Raw genomic sequence first — 22,741 nt, forward strand, 5'->3', positions numbered from 1 at the left:
AATTTTAAATTTACAAAGTTTGGAACAATTGCTTTGCAAAATTTTTGGAAACCAAGTGACAAGAGTCACATGATGATCAGGTGGGAATTTCGGACTATTGTTTCGCATGATTGATAAATCAGTGGTCGACTGACATGTAAATGGGTGTGTTGTCAAATTTGGATAAATTATTGTGGGAACTGAAAGGGTAATTTCAATGTGACATCATAGGGGTTCTAAGAATAAACTTTTTGGTCTATTTGTGTATTAGCATTTATAAAATTGAAGGACAAATTTTATGAAATTGAAATAAAATTAACACCCATCTTGATCTGTAAATAATGGTTCCAATGCAAACAAATACGCATAATGCATGTGTGTGTGTATTTTTGTGTGTCAATGTTAGTGTTTTTGTTTTGTTGTTTTTGTGTGTCAATCTTACAAGGTTGGTGACGCCGACAGTGTGCCTGTCTGGAAATGGATAGTTTTATGTGGATGGGATTGAATATCCAGAGAATCCGTAAAATCTCTCTCTCTCTCTGTTCCCACCTTTCCCAGTCGAACCCAACTGCTCCTGGACTCTGTGTCCTTCTCTCCTGACAAGGTGGAGGAGTTTTTGTCTAACCTCGACTCTGATTCTGCAACTGGACCAGACGGCATCAGCCCACGGGTCCTAAAATCCTGCTCTGCCACTCTTTCTCACCCTCTCTCTGTTCTTTTCACCCTATCTTTTGCTCAAGGTCATCTGCCAGCATCCTGGAAATCAGCAAACATTACCGCTTTACACAAAAAAGGTGCAAAAACAGATCCTTTTAACTACAGACCAATCAGCCTGCTCCCAATTATCAGCAAAGTCATGGAATCCATCATTGCTTCGGATATGAAATCTTTCCTCTTCTCCAATGGCTTGATCTCTGATCATCAATTTGGATTCAGACCAGGTCACTCTACTCTGGACATGCTGCTTCTCCTGTCTCAACAATGGATGGAGGTCCTCAATGCCCACAGGAAATTAGAGCTGTCTCCCTCGACATATCACGTGCCTTCGATACGGTCTGGCACCCAGCTCTGCTCACCAAACTCTACTCCTATGGTATCCATGGAAATCTCCATGCATGGCTTGCGGACTTCCTCTCTGGTCGTAGTCAACGTGTGGCCCTGAATGGATTTCTCTCATCTCCCCTTCCTGTTCAGGCTGGAGTTTCCCAAGGCAGTGTGCTGGGCCCTGTGCTTTTTCTGGTCTTTATCAATGATCTCTCCGACTCTCTGGAAAATCCTCTCTATCTCTTTGCTGATGACTCCACTCTCTGCCGCTCCATTCCTCTTCCCTCAGATCAGCAGTCTGCAGCCTCCTCACTCTCTGAAGACCTGGACAAAATCACAGACTGGTCAAACAAGTGGAACATGTCTTTCAATCCTGACAAATCTCACACTCTTACTATGTCTCTCCGAAAAGATCGACTGGACAACCCTCCCATCTACTTTCTCAACAATCCTCTCCAAGAAGTTCTGTCGCTCAAGCTTTTGGGTCTCACTATCTGCCATGATCTTTCTTGGGAAAACCACATTTCCAAGCTGGCCTGCAAAGCCAGTCGCCGACTGGGCATCCTCCGTCGTGCGAAGTCCTTCCTAGGCACACCTGAGCTCCTCACCACATACAAGGCTTTCATCCGCAGCTCAATGGAATACTGTTCTCCCCTATGGGCTGGTGCTCCTGCCTCACACGTAGCTCGGCTTCACGCTGTTGAAACCAAAGCTTTCAGAATCATTGGAATCTCCCGCGATGAAGCTATCTCTGAGGGCCTTTCACTCACTCACCGCAGGCAGGTAGGTGGTCTTTCTGTCTTCTACCGACTCCTCTCCGGCCTTGCTCCTCCAGCTCTCTCTGTGCTCTGTCCCCCAAATATTCCTACAGGTCGCACAAGATCTGCCAGCAAGCCTCTGATGGTTAAACTGCCAAAATCCCGACTCTCTGCTCACCTTCACTCCTTCATTCCTCTTTTCTCCCGCCTCTGGAACAAACTCCCACACTCCCTTCAATCCCACTCCTCCCTCCAGGTCTTTAAAACAGCTGTTCACCACCATCTCTTATCTTCCCCCATCCAAAACCTTGATCTTTTCTACCCCCGCTAATTCACCCCAGATCCACCTTGTTTGAAATTCCAACTTCTTTCCTGGAAGTCCTGGCAGTGTCCATATGTTTTATACCTCTCCCACCGCCCCCTTCCCATGCCCCCCCCCCCCCCAAAGCCCTCGCCCTCTCTCAGATCTCTCGATGTCTCCATGTCTCTCGGTCCCTGCTCTCAAATGTTGTGTTTGTGTCCTTCCCCCTCTCTCCCCATCTTGTCTACCGCTCCCGATGTTATATGTTTTATGTGTCGGTTTGTCTTTCTGTGTGATTAATGTTCGCTCTTTCACGAGCCTCGATCTTGTATACAAAAACAAAAAAAAAAAAAAAAAATACAAAAAAAAAAAAAAATAGAAATATAATTTGATTATGAAAATTATCTCTTTTGTCAAGGGAGATGGAATATAAAGATTTGATTTGCTGAGTTATGAGCAGCCATTCATTAATAGTAAAAATTGGGAGTAATCTTGGGATTCCATTTTGATAGAATTTATATGAGAATCAAAGCTATTTATGGATATGAGCTTCATAAAAAATGTGAGAGTACAAAATTAGTCAAACTTTGGGAGAGGTCTTACACTGACTTCCCAGAATACATAATTTACACAGGGTAAAGGAATTAATTTATCGTAGTGGATTGTTAACAGCAGCCTGAAAATGTCCTGAGAGTGTGCATCCATGTAATCAGAAATCGCAGATTTGTTTTTACAAACAACATTTTGGTAGAGGTCTTATGTGGACGAGCACTTGCTTGGTAGATAAAAAAAGGTACTGCATGTTGGCAGCCACTTCGGTGGCCATTTAGACCAAACAAATTGGGAGAAACTGTAATTGAATATGTAATTTACAGATGAGTATTTGGGAAGAAAAAGGGAATTTATTGAGATGAGAGACATTTTTCGAAGTTTTATTAAAGTGTTATAATATGACATTTGGCAAGGCAAACTATTGGATGGGAAAATTAGATCTGGTTATAGAATAAATTTATTGACCCCTTGAAGTTAATTCTTCGAATCAATGTTTCACTGGCATTTTGAGTTCAAATTGGAAATAGTTTGGTAGAGCTTTGGTTAAAACCTTTGGTTGCGGTATTTTGGAACGAATTGATAAACCATAGGAGATTGATAAGAATAGAAACAAATATGGACCCAAAATAGAAAGTTGGATTCATGCCTCTCATTGCAAGCAAGCACATGGGGCTAAGGTGGACGATCCCACAGAAAATGAGGCTGCACCTAGCCGCCCAGCAGAACATTCAGTGGCGGATAAATGATAGTCGTGATTTACATTCATTTGAATTACATTTTAACACCCCTTGCATTGATAAACATAGCATTTTCAACATGTAGTATTCCTACTTGGGATAGTGACATTTATTTGCCTACATGACATACAATTACCTACTGATATTAGTACAGCATGAGGGATAATGTATCACAACTACACTCATGATCAGGGGATTTAGTTCGACCCCGAGAGATAGGGGGATCAGGGTAAGGCAAATAATCAGATTTATGTTACATATTAAGGGATTTTCTTTATTTACCTTTTAGGAAGCTTGTTAGTTTGGTATATAATGTTGAATGTCATTGACATATAATTATGTTATAGGTATGAACATATACAAGGGGTAGCTCACATGTTTTCCAGATGGCTACAGGTGGGACAAGAGGGAGCAAGATACCACGATTATATAAAAGGGGGTGCCTTTGCATGGTTGGGAAACACATTTGGAGGAGTAGCAGCTAAGATACTCCAATACTTGTTTGTTGGTTTAGTAGTTATATTGGCAATTGTTTTAGTGGTGGCTTGCTTGAAAGCCTTAGTGACTGTGTGTTTGAATAAGGTAACCAACAACACTATGATAATGCATGAAGTGACAAATGAGGAAAGAAATGTGGAACCACAAGAGGAAGACTTTTATGGCGACATAAATACCGAGATTAAAAGAATGAATCAAGTGATGTTGCAAATGAATACAGTAGAGTTAAGATAAGGGCATAACAAAAATGTTGTGAATTGTGTCAACCGGTGAACTTCTATCATAGTGGGGCGGCATAGCTCAATATATATCCACAATCGTTCATTTTTGTGATAGAAGCACCAAATTCGGCAGATGTGTTGACAAATATATGTAGAACAAATATGGATATTGGGGCATCAGAAACTCGCCCCCTGGTGGCCATAGCAGCCATTTGATTCATAAACGATAAAAAAAAACAAAAAAACATTTAAATACACATTAAATTAAGAAAAATACAATTAGACACACACAGTCACTCACACACATTTTTTGCGAAGCTACCCTCCACAGCCACCCCCACCCACCGCTAGCAGGCCAGCCAGCACATGCGTTATGCCACAACCAGTGCAGTCGACTGTCCATCAAGGCATGTTAAACATTTTATTTGAACTGCAATAACTATTATATTATATAATCGTTACACATGTTGAACACCATAGGTAAAGTGTTATACATCTGGCCCGGTGTATAAAGAAGTGAATCAGGTGAGTGATATTAGCTTTCTAGCTAGCTAAATTAGCTTTCTGACTAGCTAAAGTAGGCCAAGCTAGGTTAGGTTGAGCGATTTTAGCTTTCTAGCTAGCTAAATTAGCTTTCTAGCTAGCTAAAGTAAGCCAAGCTAGGCTAGCTAGCTAAATCATGCTTTAAAGTTAACTACATTTGGCGTAGTAGTAGTAGTAGTAGTAGTAGTAGTAGTAGTAGTAGTAGTAGTAGAGGTACTAGAAAGCGTATTAATATCATACTAGTAAAATATAGAAAGAACTACTTGTTCTAGTGCTTATTATATTAGGATTAAAAAACAAAATGTTCTTTCTGACAATTTCTGAATCTGTGGTGCTTGTATTATTACAGATCACATAATAATCAAGATGGTGGCAACTAATTGACTGTGTCAAAAAGGTTTCTGCTAAAAGACACAGGGTGTCCAACACCCTCGACATCTTCTAAATCACAGCCTGCAAACAAGATAAACTGGGCACTGTGTGTCATCTGCCAAGAAGACCGTAAAGAGAAGCTGACTGATCCAACACTGACGAAGAGGAAGGATGCCGGGAGTGCATACACGTCTTTAGCTGAAAGTCTCCTGAGACTGAATGAACTGAATGAACTACCCGGAGATATACAGATAGAGATACTAGATGAAGGAAATGGGCTTGAAGCTGCTCTTGTTGACAACAAAGCTCAGTGGCATCAATCATGCAGGCTGGCCTTCAACAAGAACGAAGTTCAACGGGCCGAGAAGAGAGCTCTGGAAAAGTCTAGCAGTACAAGCGACGATGACACCATTGCAGTCCCAAGTAAACAGAGAAGGGGACGTTCTAGCACTGAGAACCCAGCAAAGGAAGCACTCTGTTTTTTCTGTTGCAAGCCAGCTGGCACAGATGGTCTTCACGAGGCAGCAACGTTCCATCTGGACAAGCAAGTTCGGACATGTGCAGAGCTCTTACAGGACACAGAACTGCTGGCTCGACTAAGTGCAGGAGATATGATTGTGCTTGAATCCACATATCGCAATAAGTGCTTGGTGGGCCTCTACAACCGTGTCAGAAAACACAAAACTCAAGAAAAGCAGGGAACCGATGAGGAAAAAATGCTATCAGGAATCGCTTTTGCTGAAGTTGTCATGTACATTGAAGAATCACGTTTTGATGACAGCACTGCACCAGTTTTCAAGCTGGCTGATCTGGCTGATCTGTACAGGTCAAGGATGGAGCAGCTTGGCATTAAGCTTGAATCTAAAGTAAACACCACAAGATTGAAGGAAAGACTTTTGGCTCAGATCCCAGACCTGCAAGCTCAGCCCCAGGGGCGGGATGTTCTCCTTGCATTCTCTGATGACATTGGTGCAGCCTTGACTAAGGCATGGGAATGGGACAGTGACAGTGATGCTGTGTACTTGGGCCGTGCTGCAAACATTGTACGTCGCCACATGTTTGAGCTGAAACCCTTCACTGGATTCCATGAAGGCTGCCAAAGAGATTCTGTGCCGAAGCTACTCCTGGCACTGGAAATATGGTCCTTGAAGGTCCAAGCATCAGAGACCAGAGTGCATATCCAGCAAAGTCAGCAGCCTTAACCATCGCACAACTGCTTAAGTTTAACAGCGTCAAGCACAGGCGGCTTGAAGGATCCACATCTGTCAACGTCAGACACAATGCCACTCAGGAAACACCTGTTCCAATGTATATAGGCCTGATGGTCCATGCCCAAACCAGGAAGAGGGAAGTTGTGGAACGGCTTTCACATCTCGGTGTCAGTATCACATATGACCGTGTGCTTCATCTGTCAGCCCAGCTAGGAGAAAGTGTCATACAGCAGTACTACAAGGATCAGGTGGTCTGCCCTCCTAAGATGCGTGGTGGCGTCTTCACAACTGCTGCGGTTGATAATATTGACCATAATCCTAGCTCAACTACCTCAAAGGAGTCCTTCCATGGCACAGGTATCTCACTCTTTCAACTCCCTGCCTTTGCAGGTCAAGGAGTTGACCGCAGTATTGCGATTGTTGGAGGTTCTGCAGGCAAAAAGACAGTGGGCCATTTGCCAAGCTACTACACAGACGTTCCACCTGTTGTCGGTAGCACCACAAAGGCACCTGTACCACCTAGCACTGTGGCATCTTTGAGCAGGGAGAACTCTGACCAGAGCATCAAGGAAGAGTACTGCTGGCTAGAAAATGTGCGGAACATTATAGCACTTCCATCTGAAGATGAAGAGAATCAGAGTGTGGACAATATGTCCTGGGCTGCATACCATGCAAGTCACCAGCCTGCCGGGGAGGAAATCATATGCCCAAGTGCCCTACTTCCTCTGTTCCACGAGAGTGCCCACACCATGGCAATGATCAAACACGTGATGGACATAGTCAGAAAGGCTGTTCAACATCTGAATGCTGAGCAGACACCGGTACTAGCATTTGATCAACCCTTGTATGCGATTGCCAAGCAGATCCAGTGGAAGTGGCCAGAGATGTATGGGGAAGACAAGATTGTTGTGATGTTTGGTGGCCTGCATATAGAGATGGCAGCTCTGAAGACCCTGGGTGATTGGTTGAAAGGCAGTGGCTGGGTTGAAGCACTGGTACAAGCGGAGATAACAACAGCAGGCACTGCCGACTCCTTCTTGCGTGCAGCACATGTTACTCGCACCCGACATGCCCACCAAGTCACAGTGGCTGCATTATACATCCTGCAACATCGGGCCTACAGTAACCGTGACACAGATACAGAAGACGATCCTTTGAGCTTTGACGAATGGTGCCAAAAGAGGGGCGAGAGCTGCCCTCAATTCCAGTACTGGGCAACAGTCATGGAATTGGAGCTGTGTTTACTGGTCTATGTGCGATCCCTGCGTCAGTCCTCTTTCAGCATGTACCTCGATGCTATGACAGAACTCGTCCCCTGGTTCTTTGCTCTGGACCACACGAACTATGCCCGCTGGATCCCAGTTCATCTCCATGACATGTCTGAACTACCAACAAGACACCCAGATGTTGCCAGAGAATTCAATGCTGGGAATTTCACCATTCAGAAGAGCAACAGGGTCTTCTCAGCAATCCCTATCGACCAAGCACATGAGCAAAATAATGCTTGCATCAAGGGTGATGGAGGGGCAGTAGGTCTTACAGACAACCCTAGTGCCCTTCGGCGGTGGATGGTAGCTGGCCCTGAGGTTGCCGCAGTGATTGAGGACTTTGAAGATGCACACCAGCTCATGGGAAGAGGAGATGAGGTGCTCCACCATGACCAGACAGCAAGTGTGCAGAAAGGATTTAAGAAAGACGTCTCCTCCCTCATCAATGTATTGGAAGAACTGGGCAATCCATTTGAAGAGGAGAGCAAAGACCTGCTTGTCCTTGACAGCAAAGACATTGCTGAACCATTGGCAGTGGAGACTGTTAAAAAGGCACAGAAGATTGGTCAACAGCAGTTTCAAGCATTCACAAAAGAATGTCTTGTGGAGAGAACAAAGCCCATTGATGACCCAATCCACCGCAACCAGTTGACACTGTTAGTTGGCTCAACAAAAAAGATGGCAAGTAAGCAGAAGCAGCAGCTGACCTCAATGAAAAGTGATGTCGAGCTGTTCTCACGACTCTGCATTAGCTGTCAAACAAGAGATGGAAACCTGGAAGACTTCTTTCAGCATGAGAACCAAGCATGGCCACCAGCGCTCTCCGATGGAGGAAGATTACGACTTGGGGCCAAGAGTGACCTTCTGACATGCCTGGAGGACCTGTCTCCAGCTCAGACTAAAGCCCCTGATGCTACTTGTGTAGTCTTGATGGAGCTGCCATCATTCAGATGATGAGGCCAGCAGGTGCCAAGACATTTGATGAATATGCCCAGCAGATATTCATCCCATACATCTCTTCTCATCTGCGCAGTGTGTCACGCGTGGACCTCGTTTGGGATACTTACAAGGATGACTCCCTGAAAGGCACAGCAAGAGCCAAGCGTGGAAAAGGTGTAAGGAGACGTGTGGTTGGGAAGGCTGCCATACCAGGAAACTGGCAGAAGTTTCTGCGGGTTGACAGCAACAAAACTGAACTATTCAGTTTCTTGTCCAGGGTCCTCCTTCAGGTGTTCTGTGAAGAGGACAAGGAAGTTGTCCTCACTGATGGGGAGGGTGTGCTCAGCATACAGCTACTTCAAGATCTCCACACCCTGGCCCCATGCAGCCATGAAGAGGCTGATAGTCGTATGCTACTGCACGTATCACATGCTGCACAGCATGGCCACCAACAGGTGCTGATTCGGACTGTTGACACTGATGTTGTGGTCTTGGCTGTGTTTGCCATAAGTCTACTACCATCTGGATGTGAACTCTGGCTAGCATTTGGAACAGGCAAGAGCTTTCGCTACCTGGCAGCCCACCAAATGGCTGCATGTCTCGGACCAGAGATGTCATGTGCCCTTCCAATGTTTCATGCTTTGACAGGTTGTGACACCGTATCCAGCTTTGCTGGACATGGAAAGAAGGCAGCATGGTCTACATGGAAGTCGCTTCCAGAATTGACAGATGCACTACTGATGCTGGCAAGTGGACCAAACGAGATCCCAGATGATGCAATGAACATTATTGAGAGGTTTGTCATACTTCTCTTTGACAGAACAAGCATCTGCACCAAGGTGGACGATGCAAGAAGGAAGCTCTTTCTACGGAAAAACTCAGTGCAGAAAATACCACCTACCCGAGCTGCTCTGGTGGAGCACGTCAAGAGAGCAGTTTACCAGGGTGGTCACATCTGGGGAAAGACACTGCTACCAGACCCTGTGCTGCCATCACCAACTGACTGGGGATGGGTGAAGACAGAAGGATTGTATGAGCCCCACTGGACGACATTACCACAAGCATCAAAATCCTGCTACGAGCTGATCTCTTGTGGCTGCAAGAGTGGTTGCAGAACACGCTGCAAGTGTAAGAAGGCTGCTCTTCAGTGCACAGGCCTCTGCTTCTGTGAAGGAGAATGTGAGAGCTGACCCTAAAATTCTCTGACCCCAAAAAACATCAAATGACACGCAGGTGTCCGGAAGAACCACACATTTTGGAACTGCACCCCAGAGACACAGAAAACACTGCAGGTGTTTTTCACACTATAAAAAATTGGTTGAAAATTTGCAAAATGCCCCTTTAATGGCTTCAGTACATTCACTGAACATTGTTAGATATCGTATGTTCAAACTGTTACAGTGTAATTGTTAGTATGTTCACTGAACATTGTTAAATGGCCTTTGGTAATACAGCTTCGGTGTAATCCACTATATCACACCATGTTGTTAGATTTCTTTAATTTAATATTGTCCTACATTGGAATACATTTTTTTTCACTTTAACTGCTCTTTAAATTATATTTGTGGTGCTGAAAACATGGTAACAGCAGCTTGGGGGTGACCAAAGTGTTCTATTCCAGTAACCGCTGGCAGCCATTTTGGAAAATGGCTGCCACTGTCATAAGAATGCCAATCTGCAATGCCCCAATATCCAGATTCATTCAACATATATTAAGCTATAAATGTAGAAAATCTGGTGCTTCTATCACAAAAATGAACGATGTTTTAGCTATGCCGCCTCACTATCACCACAAGTTATACACAGTTTGAAAAAACAAAAAAAACAAAAAAAAAAACAGTGGGTGGAATTATGATAATAATACATTATGCTTAATTTGTTGGTTTGCAAAATTTGTTGGGAATTAGATATTCCTGTTTGTGATGGTAATCATATACACTCATTATTAATGCATTTATTTTCTGTGAATAGTGTTAAAATAACTGCATGAGTTTTCATTTTCAAACCATATTGATTTGAAAGCAATTTTAAATGCTATTCTTAGTTTAGTAATAAAATACATACCTGATTGAATATTATTTGTGTGACGCATATAAATGAATATAGCTTTTTTGAATGTTTTAAGGAAAAACAACAAATTGTTGAATGTGAAACTGTCGGAAGATATACATGACTATGCTGATTTCATGGTAAGATGTACCCTATCTGATTCAGTGTGTGTGGAAAGCAGATTCAGATGTGACTGAGTAAAAGGATAAGACGAGATCACATTTTGAAGGGAGTGCTAACGGAATTGGGAAGAAGTTCGAGAAAGAAAATTTGTGGCTAAAAATGAAGTTAATCTTGGCATACACCCTCCTTCTCAAAGAATGATGAAGACAAACTCCTTTGGAAGATTGGAGATGGATGCTTACCTTCACCAAGGAAAATTTATGTGACCATTTGCCTGGATCACACTGCAACATATGAAAGAAAGGCGATCACTTACTCTTGTTCGAAGGCTTCGAACATTCATCACATCAGCAATTGCAGGACAATGACAGTTTACCTGCAACCCCTACGAAATGCGGGGACATATGTTATTACTTCACCAACTTCCGGGGAGCCAGCATGGAGCTGCAAGCAAACGGCTGTGCCTTTTCACAACAGCTGTGCACGATTCTGCTGGTTGCTCCTGGTATGGACCGTGGATGACCTGAACACCATGGTCCCAACATTATTGTGGATGCATCTGGCATCCCTGTTCCACATCTTGCTGGCCAATCAACATCACACCAATACTTGCTGCCCACTCATAATGAGGGAGGAGGCAAGTCGACTACAACTGGGCGAAGGCCTTGTTCAGGAATTACTATGGTTTACAGCAAGAGTGGCAAGAATGCTACATGGAGAGCAGGGTCAGTCTATGACTCCGCGCAGTTATTACAACAGCGAAACCCTACACGAAGTAGTGCAGGTGTTATGAAGACATTAGAAGAAAATGTTTCATACCTGAATTCAAACACAAGTGATCAGCCCCTTCCTTTCAAACAAAGAGTCAACATTTGTTTGGAGGCAAACGTTTTTGCCAGATGTTGCAGATGCTTTATAAACTTGAAAATGGTGAAGTGAAATTGTTGTGTCTTGGTGATGGTGAAGTGTTGTTTTGCAAAGATATTTGTGATGCAAATGAAATAGATTGAATTAACAATATGGAAGGAGTCAATGACCAACGAAATGTTTTGTGATCAGATTCTTCCAGGATGACGGTGTATGCCTAAGGGAATTGGATTACCAAATTTGTGGTTTGAGTACTTGTATTGATGTTTAGATTAATGGTTAATATAAACAAAAACAAAAAGATGAGGGATTGTGGTAGTATAAATCTTTACTTGTAATTAGTTATGAGATTGGTGAGTGAGCAGGTGGTTCAAGGAATGTCAGGAATGCCAGGAACTTGGACCTCGGAACATGAAGAAAAACGAAACCTGGGAATCCTTTGTTCACCTTGTCACGGCCCAGGGCTAACACACATTCCTAGGCTCGCACTATTGTTTAAACATCGGGATGCAAATGAAGGGTTGGAGGAACTCCCAGCAGGAGGGGAAAGGATTAAAACTTGCGCAGGAGGGATTAAAAGTTAGCGGAAGGAGGATTAAAAACTTGTGTGTATTCGTGCGCTCATAAAACGTGAGCAGCGTCCTGGTAGATTCAGACTTGCCACCAGAACCTTTGTCGAACGAGACGGAACGAGTGTCCATGTGAACAGCGCTGCGCAGAGGACCGGCTGAGAAAGAAGAACCATCTACTTGAATTACCAATTCGTTTAGCTATTGTAGTTGCTTATTATTTTGAAACAAGTGATCTATTAATTATAATAAATCTTTACTTTGTAAAAGCTGTTTCGTTCATTGGAGTCTCCTGAGTCTTCTCAACATTCTCCAACAATCTCAATGGTTTCCAATGGAGTGCTTGCTTGAGTGCTTAAGCCACTTGGTGAGTGTTCTATAAGATTTTTGCAATATCTTTATAAAATAATAAGAAAGTAAAAGGTAAAAAGACTGAAATGGCAAAATGGCAAGAATGAATCATTGTTAGATCAAGGAAATACTGGAGTCAATCCAAACAGACAAAAAAATCGACCAAGAAGACCTCTTGGAAAATATAGGATGAAATCAAGAAGTTTGCAGGAGCAAGATGAATGAGATTTCATCCAGCAGTGGATTCAGGAAAGCTGATTATGACATCTGTGTGTTGTGCAGAACTTTATGTCATAGAGTTAGTCGATTATTCTGAGAGGGCGTTAAGCCGGCTAGCCCGTGAACATGTAAGATCCCATATGACGCCTCTTGAAAACAGAAGGCCTGTGACTTGGACAAATTCCTGCCTATTTGTGCCCAGTATTACTTGTTCCTTCTCATCGTGTTATGGTCCACCCATGCATCCTCTACTGCCCCATTCCTCCCCACACCTCTTGTTTGTCCAAGTCTCCCTCTATCTTGGCCTTCTACTCTGCTGTTGGTGTTTCCCCCTGTCTCTACTCTTCCTTTGGCATCCTGTTATATCCAATGTACTAGCTCTTCCATGAGCCTCGACTCTGTATACCAAAATTGTGCTCAGTTTTAATCAGCTGGGAAACATCATCATCTTCGCAATTGTTCTCCTTCCGTTTTCGATCTGTTTACTATTAATGTTTGTATTTTTCATTCCTTTCTCCTCCTCTCCTTACTTTATGCAAATTTGACCAGCATTTAATGCTGATGGTTGCAGAGCTGTGGGTCGGATATGAATGTGATGGCTTTTGCATGCGTGGCAAGTTGGAGGTGAGGCAAAGCAGGTTGGTCGGGATTGAAAGCGAATTTTTATTTTATTTTATTAATTTATTTTCATTTCATTTCATTTCATTTCATTTCATTTTTAAAATATATTTATTTATTTATTTATTTATTTCTGTTTGTTTGTTTCTTTGTTTGTTTATTTATTTGTTTCTTTGTTTGATATGATCTGGCTGAAGTGATACTGCACGCGGAATCCTGGAGGGTGGTAAGACCTGCAGCCAATAAGACTTCAGACATCACACAGCCAAATGACAAGAGTGATACCTTGCAATGGAAACGAGTGTATTTTTAAAATTGAATAAAGCAACAACAACAGTAACATAATTGGAAAGAACATAGCACATAAAATTTACTTCACGAAAACGACTCTGCGGGTTTGCAGAAACGAAATGGGCCAAACCCATGGAATGCAGGTCACCTGCCATCCATGTTTTTGTCCTTATTGTTGTTTCTCACACAACATTCTCAACAATCAGTACTTCGAGCATAAGCTACGGGAATGGAGGTAAAGACGGTGTGATGGTTGATGGTGAAAAATGGTGTGAATGTTCCGCGGAAAATTCCGTTCCCATTTCCTCAATTTTATTTCCTATTTTTATACATACTCAACCCTTATTAAATGAACATTAAAATAATAAAAAACGTAAACAAGAAAACCCAAATCTTTTGTTCAGGAATAAAACTTTTATTTGCCCTACAAAAAAGTAAAAGGAAATGTACAACATTAAGGTGCGAGGATAAAATATTTACAACAAATATTTGACAAACACAGATCAGGGTAGTGTGCACTGAGTGAGTGCTCAGGACTTCATGAAGTTGTTTTCATGGTAAAGTTGTTGTCTTTGCTGCTTCAACTCATTACCATTGATGCATACACTGTGCATATACTGCTGACCTCAGAATATCAAAATGAAAACACAGCTCATCTGTTGTATCACAGAAAACACATGTGATGTACAAAACACAGAAACACGCATGTGATGTATTATCAATATCAACATCATCATTGCTCATCATACTCATCATGCACTGACCTCGTACATTCTTCACCGGTCATTTATTGTACAGAACAAGGAAACGTAGCCAAAAATAAAAAACCTCCCTTCTCCAAAAACATCATATATGATGAAATTCTAAAAATTAAGGCATCACCAACTGGCATTAGCTGAATAATATAGGAAAGGCCCAGGTCCAGCCTGTGCAGGCTTCAAGTGCCACGTGTTAAGTATCCTCCCAATTTGGAGGTAGGTAGGCATCACCTGACTGCACTAAGCAGATATTCCTTTTGTAACGTTCTCTAAAACCGAGTATTCGTGTTCACCACACAAGATAAAGCAATGTATTGTAATCACACCTTTCTTATCCACCTGAGGTCTCATGCATCATTCACATATATTCAAGAGAATGAGGTGCATCTTTGCACCTGCATTTTAAACACAGAAATTGATTTACTAATCAAACGAGATTCGATTTCTGGATTTTAGACAACTGTATTTTATTTTTTGGCATTATTGCTTCGGCTGCCCTTTTCTTTGGGCGTTGGACATTTGCGGATAGGAGGGCGTACCCTACATTTTACCGTCAAAAAAAAATTTTTTTTTTTGTATACTGAATCGAGGCTCGTGAAAGAGCTAAAATCGAGGCTCGTGAAATTCAAGGTTTCCAAAGAACTATCTTAAAAAAAATTCATCACAACTAAATACAACTAGTTAATGATACAAAGACAAAGATGTAGAAACAGGAAACTAATGGTCTATTTCAAAAAAGAAAAAAACAACCCGAAAGAATATCATTACGATTCCTTTTGTACAGGTAACATCGGAGGCCTAGCAGCTGACTAGGCCTGCGGCTGCATCTTTAATTCCGAGTTGTGCCTTCAGTTTGTAGAGCTGGGTGAGTGTAATGTTGCTGCCTCCACACATGACGATCACAATGGACGACAGGTTGTGGCTTAATTTGCCCTCGTACTGCAGCTTGCCGATGACGTCTTCGTAGACAGCAGAAAGGGCCGCGCCACACGCCGGCTCCACAAGCATCTTCTCATCGTCTGTGCCACGTGACAGAGGGTACAATACATTCATACTCAGGTCGCGTGACAGAGGGTACAATACACTGTGGAAGTGTAAAATTTATGAAGCAAGTAATTTATATGAGCTACAACCTGCTCACCTTGTGTGCAAGTGTTTTTGTGATTTCCATGCAGAAGTTGAGATTTCCTCCAGTAGGCGAATCATCTCCGACACTCTGACCAAATTCGTTCGCTCGCGAAAAGTAAATTGTTAGTAGAGGCAATGGTTGACCACATATTGTCATGGTTAAATCATTTTTATGACTGAGGATAATATGATTACAGATAGGGTGTTTTTTGGAAATAATGTAATGTTAGATCGAGTATGTCTTACTGAAGTTCCATAAGCAAATTGTAAGCAAAGATATTGTTTTCTTGGTAAATAAGACAAACTCGCAGCTGGTGACACATTGTCTAACCAGGCTGTCTGAAGTAATTTTCTTTCACTTAACTGGTTTATCGAGGCTTGCTTGTCAATGCGCTCGGTAAACAAGCTTTCATTGTGACTGTGAATAATTGACTCAGTGCGAGGTTGAAGCTAACATTGTTTTGATAAGTAAATGCAAAATACTTGGTAATTATTTTCAGAGTTGGACAAAAAGTTCCCTGATACAATAGAAGTGGTCAATATATATATATATTGTTACGGATTTGGCCCTAATGATTGTTGTTGTGATTATTGTTGTTGGTTCTAAGTATTCTGGTGATTGTGGTTGAAGGGAAAGGGTTATGATAGATAAAAGGTTTAAAAGCGCTCATGATAAAATAATACCGGAAATGGCATAGTGGGCCGGAAGAGGTCGAGGGAGGAGGACATGAGAGAAAGGAAAAGGAGGTGTTCTGCCGAAGCTCCGCACCTGGCTTGGGCGAGCTTACATGGCGAGAGAACTTTGAGTCCGGGAAGGGAATCTTGAGCGATTGGTGATCGCTGGAATTGTGGAAAAGCCTGCGAAGCCAGGTACAGGTGTGATTCCGGAGAATCTTCACCTTGCAGCGACGGCTCGAGGACGAGCCAGCCGCCATTACTGGGACCTCGCGCGTCGTTCGCGGAACCTTGGGTTGGCCGCATCCGCGGGTCCCACCATCCGGTGATTTACCGAAATAGGATCATAGCTACTGTTGGATTAGACCACGTGACAGTCCATGCCTTACCTACACCGCCGTACTCGCCTCTTCGCGTCTTCGCCTCATCTCCGTTGAGTTATCGAGACATTGAAGGGTTGGGCTCCATTCACTGGGAGCGTGGATTAATGCTAAGCTGCTGCTGAGCTGGGACTGGGATCTGTGAGTTTATGTTACCATCTTGAGGTTAATTGTATAACTGATTGCTTTCATTGCTGTATGTTTTTTCCTGTGTGCTTTAATACAATCAGTTCATTTACAATCTTTGGGTGTGGTTCCACTATTGATTTGTTTTTGACACCGGATAACATATTTTTTTCTGCCGGGGCTCCTCGCGGGGTTCGGAGGTTTACCGAGACCAGGAAATCGGTGAGGACACCGTAACAGAAATTGGGGGCTCGTCCAATTGACTCGTGGGCTCGAAATTGGGTCTGCGTCCGGGATCTAAAATGTCCGAAATTTAGTCCGGGAAAGAATTCCCTAACATTCCCAGAATTCCAAAATTTGGAACTTTTTCCAACATTCCCAAATTCCCCCCCCCCCCCCCCCCAAAAAAAAATAAAATCTTGTGCGAAGGTTAACAGATGTTAACAGTAGTCACCATGGAGTTTGACGCAGATAAGTTTACAGTGACCCCTAGTGAAGCACAGTTCAGAGCGTTAGTAAAATCGGACCTCTTGAAATTGGCCAAACATTTTAGCTTGGAGGTCCAAACTAATATGAAGAAGGCAGAGTTGCAGACAGTGGTGATACAATCTATGGTGGGATTAGGAACATGGGGAGAGGTAGCCCGGGATTGGTTACCCGAGGAACCAGAAGAGGTGGAGCTCCGGAAACTGGAGATGCAATTGCAGAGCGAGGAAAGAAGAGCCGCAAAGGAAAGAGAACTCCAGGAAAGGTTAGAAGACAAAAAAGCAGAGGAAAGGAGAGTGGAACGAGAACTCCAGGAAAGATTAAAAGCACAGGAACGAGAACTCCAGGAAAGGTTAGAAGAGAAAAAATCACAAGCAAGAACCGAGGAAAGGAGAGTGGAAAGAAACTCCAGGAAAGAAGAGAAAAGGAACAAACAGAGGAAAGGTGAGCTGCAAGGGAACTCGAAGCAGAGGAGAGAAAAGCCGACAGGGAGTTAAAGGACCGTGAAATGGCGCTTCAGCAGGAAATTAGACTCAAGGAGCTGGATGTAATGAAAGAACGGGGAGAGGTTCCATCCATGCCGACTGGTTCGACACCTCGTCAGAACACCTGGGATGCTGGCAGACATGTGAGGCTGGTTCCACCCTTCAATGAAAAGGAGGTAGCCAAGTTTTTTCCACACTTTGAGAAAGTGGCTCGACAGTTAAACTGGCCTGAGGAGTACTGGTCCATACTAGTGCTAAGTGTTCTGGTGGGTAAAGCTCAAGAGATTTATTCGGCTTTACCGATTGACCAATGTTCAGATTACGAGGTATTGAAGAAACACATTCTCAAAGCCTATGAATTGGTCCCGGAAGCTTACCGGCAAAAATTCCAGAATGCCAGGAGGGAGAGTGAGACCCATGTGGAATTTGCCAGAGTGAAGGAAACCATGTTTGATAGGTGGTGTGATTCAAAAGGAGTTGGGAAAGACTTCGAACTATTGTGACAATTGATCCTGGTGGAGGAATTCCAACAGTGTGTCCACGAGGACATTAAAGTTCATCTGGAGGAAAGGAAAGTACCAAAGCTGTATGAGGCAGCCACCATGGCAGATGACTATGCCTTAACACACAGGATGGGGTTCCACAAACTGAACTTCTCGGCCAGACCTCACCAGGGGAGCTATGGTACATCAGGGGCGGAGAATGAAAATCCATGGGGGCGGCTTTGGGATGAAAATGAGGTCCACTTTGACACCACGACTTCTAGAAATCAGAAGACTGCGGTTCCAAGACAGACCTATCGTCCGGGGGACTCGAGGCAGACCGCCGCCCCCATGCCTTGGCAGACCACGAGGTTCTCCTCCGGGCCTACTTGCACTTTTTGCCATAAACCTGGACACTGGAGGTCCAACTGTTATGCTCTGGGAAAGGAAAATCATGAGCGGAGTTCGACTAGTACGACTCAAAATGCGATGGCCATTGTGAGAAATCGCCCTCAACAGGGTTACCAACCATTTATTTCCGAGGGGTTTGTGTCACTGGATGGAGCCTCGACTAACCGGAGACCGGTTAGGATATTGAGGGACACAGGAGCACGTCAATCTTTAATGCTTGAAGGCATCTTGCCATGGTCCGAGGAGACGGCAACTGGGGATAGTGTTCGTTTACAGGGGATTGGTGGCTGTGTTAGTGCTCCGCTTCATGTCATCCATTTGGAGCCGATTTGGTGTCAGGACCGATCACCGTCGGTTTACAAGCCACGCTTCCTGTAGAGGGAGTATCGGTTGTTATCGGGAATGATTTGGCCGGTGGTCAAGTTTATGGTAACCCGATGGTTGTTAAAAAGCCCAGTAGGGAAAATAACACCACACCAGTTAGGGATGGCGACAAGTTTAGCAAGTTATTTGTAGGTGGACTGAACTTCAAAACACAGGAAGATGTTTTGGAGTCTGCCTTCAGAAACTATGGATCACTTTTGGAAGTGCGGCTGATAAAAGACAGGGAGACACGAAAGTCAAGAGGGTTTGGCTTTGTCACGTTTGAAAACTCAAAGGATGCCAGAGAGGCAGAAAATGATCTGAATAGCAAGGAGTTGGAGGGTCGGACCATCACAGTAGGGAAGGCATTTCCTAGGGGTCGAGGGGGCTACAGAGGAGGACCACGGAGTAGTAGTGGTGGTGGCCGCAAGCAATATTATTATGGAGGCTTCCAGAGTTATGACAGCTCCCGAAGGAAGGATTATCAGAGCAGTGGCCGAGAAGGAGACCGCCAGTCAGGTGACTACTGTGACAAGTGGTCCCACCATAATTATTAGGAGTCCGGAAAAGTTGAAGCACTGAATTCTGCGGAGCCGCCGAGCCAAGATTCCTACACGGACTAACCGTGAACGCCACGTTCCTAAAGGCGGTCCAGGTAGTGAACTTTCCTGCACGGACTAACCGTGAACTCCACGTTCCTAAAGGCGTCCATGTAGTGAACTTTCCTCCCCGGACTAACCGTCAACTCCACGTTCCTAAAGGCGTCCATGTAGTGAATACTTCCAGGCCTCACCACCCAACCACCATGGAACCTGGCTTTCAGCTCGGCCTCCCGGGGAAAGTGCTATAGATTTGCTGGCCTTTGGGTTTTTGATCACAGCCCCTTAACCTTCATTCAAAAAATGAAAAATAAAAATCAGAGGTTGGTGAGATGGAGTTTGGCTTTGCAGGGGTTCAACTTGGAAATTGAACATGTAAAGGGCCGGGACAATGTCGTGGCTGACGATTTGTCCAGAGGGAATTAATTTTGGGAAAGCTCTGGGGGTGGTGTGAAAGTTTGTTGCTTTATTTTTTGGGGAAATATTGAGTACTGTTGCCCATGGGAATGGATGATGTGGGTTTTGAATTTACTTTTGGTGGTTTCAAAGCTTTACTTACAAAGAAAGTTCTCGCGGTGTTCAAACTTTCTTTCCTGAGGGGGGGGGGGGGGGGGGGGGGAGTGTTACGGATTCGGCCCTAATGATTGTTGTTATTTGTAGGTGGATCAAAAAAGAAAAAAACAACCCGAAAGAATATCATTACGATTCCTTTTGTACAGGTAACATCGGAGGCCTAGCAGCTGACTAGGCCTGCGGCTGCATCTTTAATTCCGAGTTGTGCCTTCAGTTTGTAGAGCTGGGTGAGTGTAATGTTGCTGCCTCCACACATGACGATCACAATGGACGACAGGTTGTGGCTTAATTTGCCCTCGTACTGCAGCTTGCCGATGACGTCTTCGTAGACAGCAGAAAGGGCCGCGCCACACGCCAGCTCCACAAGCATCTTCTCATCGTCTGTGCCACGTGACAGAGGGTACAATACACTCATACTCAGGTCGCGTGACAGAGGGTACAATACACTGTGGAAGTGTAAAATTTATGAAGCAAGTAATTTATATGAGCTACAACCTGCTCACCTTGTGTGCAAGTGTTTTTGTGATTTCCATGCAGAAGTTGAGATTTCCTCCAGTAGGCGAATCATCTCCGACACTCTGACCAAATTCGTTCGCTCGCGAAAAGTAAATTGTTAGTAGAGGCAATGGTTGACCACATATTGTCATGGTTAAATCATTTTTATGACTGAGGATATTATGATTACAGATAGGGTGTTTTTTGGAAATAATGTAATGTTAGATCGAGTATGTCTTACTGAAGTTCCATAAGCAAATTGTAAGCAAAGATATTGTTTTCTTGGTAAATAAGACAAACTCGCAGCTGGTGACACATTGTCTAACCAGGCTGTCTGAAGTAATTTTCTTTCACTTAACTGGTTTATCGAGGCTTGCTTGTCAATGCGCTCGGTAAACAAGCTTTCATTGTGACTGTGAATAATTGACTCAGTGCGAGGTTGAAGCTAACATTGTTTTGATAAGTAAATGCAAAATACTTGGTAATTATTTTCAGAGTTGGACAAAAAGTTCCCTGATACAATAGAAGTGGTCAATATATATATATATTGTTACGGATTTGGCCCTAATGATTGTTGTTGTGATTATTGTTGTTGGTTCTAAGTATTCTGGTGATTGTGGTTGAAGGGAAAGGGTTATGATAGATAAAAGGTTTAAAAGCGCTCATGATAAAATAATACCGGAAATGGCATAGTGGGCCGGAAGAGGTCGAGGGAGGAGGACGTGAGAGAAAGGAAAAGGAGGTGTTCTGCCGAAGCTCCGCACCTGGCTTGGGCGAGCTTACATGGCGAGAGAACTTTGAGTCCGGGAAGGGAATCTTGAGCGATTGGTGATCGCTGGAATTGTGGAAAAGCCTGCGAAGCCAGGTACAGGTGTGATTCCGGAGAATCTTCACCTTGCAGCGACGGCTCGAGGACGAGCCAGCCGCCATTACCGGGACCTCGCGCCTCCTCGTCGGAGGGGAGGGGGGAGGGGGGAGGGTGAGGGATGGGAGGGCGAGGGGGAGGGGGGAGGGGTGGGGGGAGGGGTGGGGGGAGGGGGACGTGGGAGGGGGAGGGGGAGGGGGAAAGGGGAGGGGGAAGGGGGAAAGGGGAGGGGGATGGGAAAAGGGAGGGGGAAAAGGGAGGGGGGAGGGGAGAAGGGGAAGGGGTAGGGGGGAGGGAGGGGGAGGACGGAGGGGGAAGGGAGGGGGAGGACGGACGGGGGAGGGGGAAGGGGGAGGGAAGGGGAGGGCCAGTCAACAATGACGTTGCAGTTCTCATGGTCGGAGAGCAGCACAACAATCGCGACATCTTCCTGCATCTTCGCAACAGCACGAAGCGGATTTGGAGACTCACCGATCCTGTGACGCCCTCCAGTACCGGCGTTGCCGGGCGGGGGAAGGGAGACCCGCACATTCCCAACCTGTACATTCGCCCTCTCGACTCAAGCTCGTATTCAATTCGTATTCGAAATCGAAAGGGGAAAGGGGAAATCCTTCGTATTCGAATTCGTAAACACGAAATATGAATTAAAATTTAATTCATATCGCACAAAATCGACACAAAACACGATCGCATAAAGGTGAAAAAACGCAATGGCTTTTCGCCCTAAATTACGTGCAAACGTGTGACGTGTGACGGGATGGAACATCACGTGATCGCTCTGAGTGAATCAGCGAGCTGCTCGCACTGGCTGAGATTAGCGGGTACTTCGCTGAAATGCGCTGAGGTAAATATGAATAAAAAATATGGATCTCGTCAAATATTGTCTCGGCCATGTTCGTCCCAGGCTCAATGGCCATGTCTATGCCAAATATCAAGCACGTGAGCCTCTCCGTTTCAGAGTCTATCGGTAACATTACACACACACACACACACACACACACACACACACACACACACACACACACACACACACACACACACACACACAGTGTTTTATATATATAGATAGATACATATATATATATATATATATATATATATATATATATATATATATATATATATATATATGATTTTTGACTTATGAGGGGAAAGATGAGTTTGCAGGTTGACAAAGGATGTGGTTGTCATAGCTACTGAGTGACCTATCTATCTATAATTCCAGTAATCTCTGTCTGTACGTTTGTCTGTGACCGCTGTTTCTCGACAACCACGGGTCCGATATACTTTTAACTTGCCAGGTATATTGCTGGGGACCCGAGGATGTGCCTTTTCAAGGTTTCATATTAATCGGACAATTACTTACCGAGCTATGTCCAAAAAACGATTCAACCAATCAGAGAGC

The 22,741-nt window shown here is 44.0% G+C and overlaps 1 long non-coding RNA gene across 1 annotated transcript; it reads right to left on the reverse strand.

Annotated features, from left to right (window-relative positions):
- Window positions 1-14,206: 14,206 nt before the first annotated feature.
- LOC137439374 (uncharacterized) lies at window positions 14,207-18,319 on the reverse strand. The gene is made up of 2 exons (XR_010986907.2): window positions 15,410-18,319; window positions 14,207-15,287 (listed from the first exon to the last, which is right to left on the reverse strand). It is a non-coding gene; the product is annotated as an uncharacterized LOC137439374 (long non-coding RNA).
- Between the last annotated feature and the right edge of the window lie 4,422 nt (window positions 18,320-22,741).

This window comes from Myxine glutinosa, chromosome 14 (genome assembly GCF_964187855.1).
Source record: "Myxine glutinosa chromosome 14, kmMyxGlut1.1, whole genome shotgun sequence".
NCBI lineage: Eukaryota > Metazoa > Chordata > Myxini > Myxiniformes > Myxinidae > Myxine > Myxine glutinosa.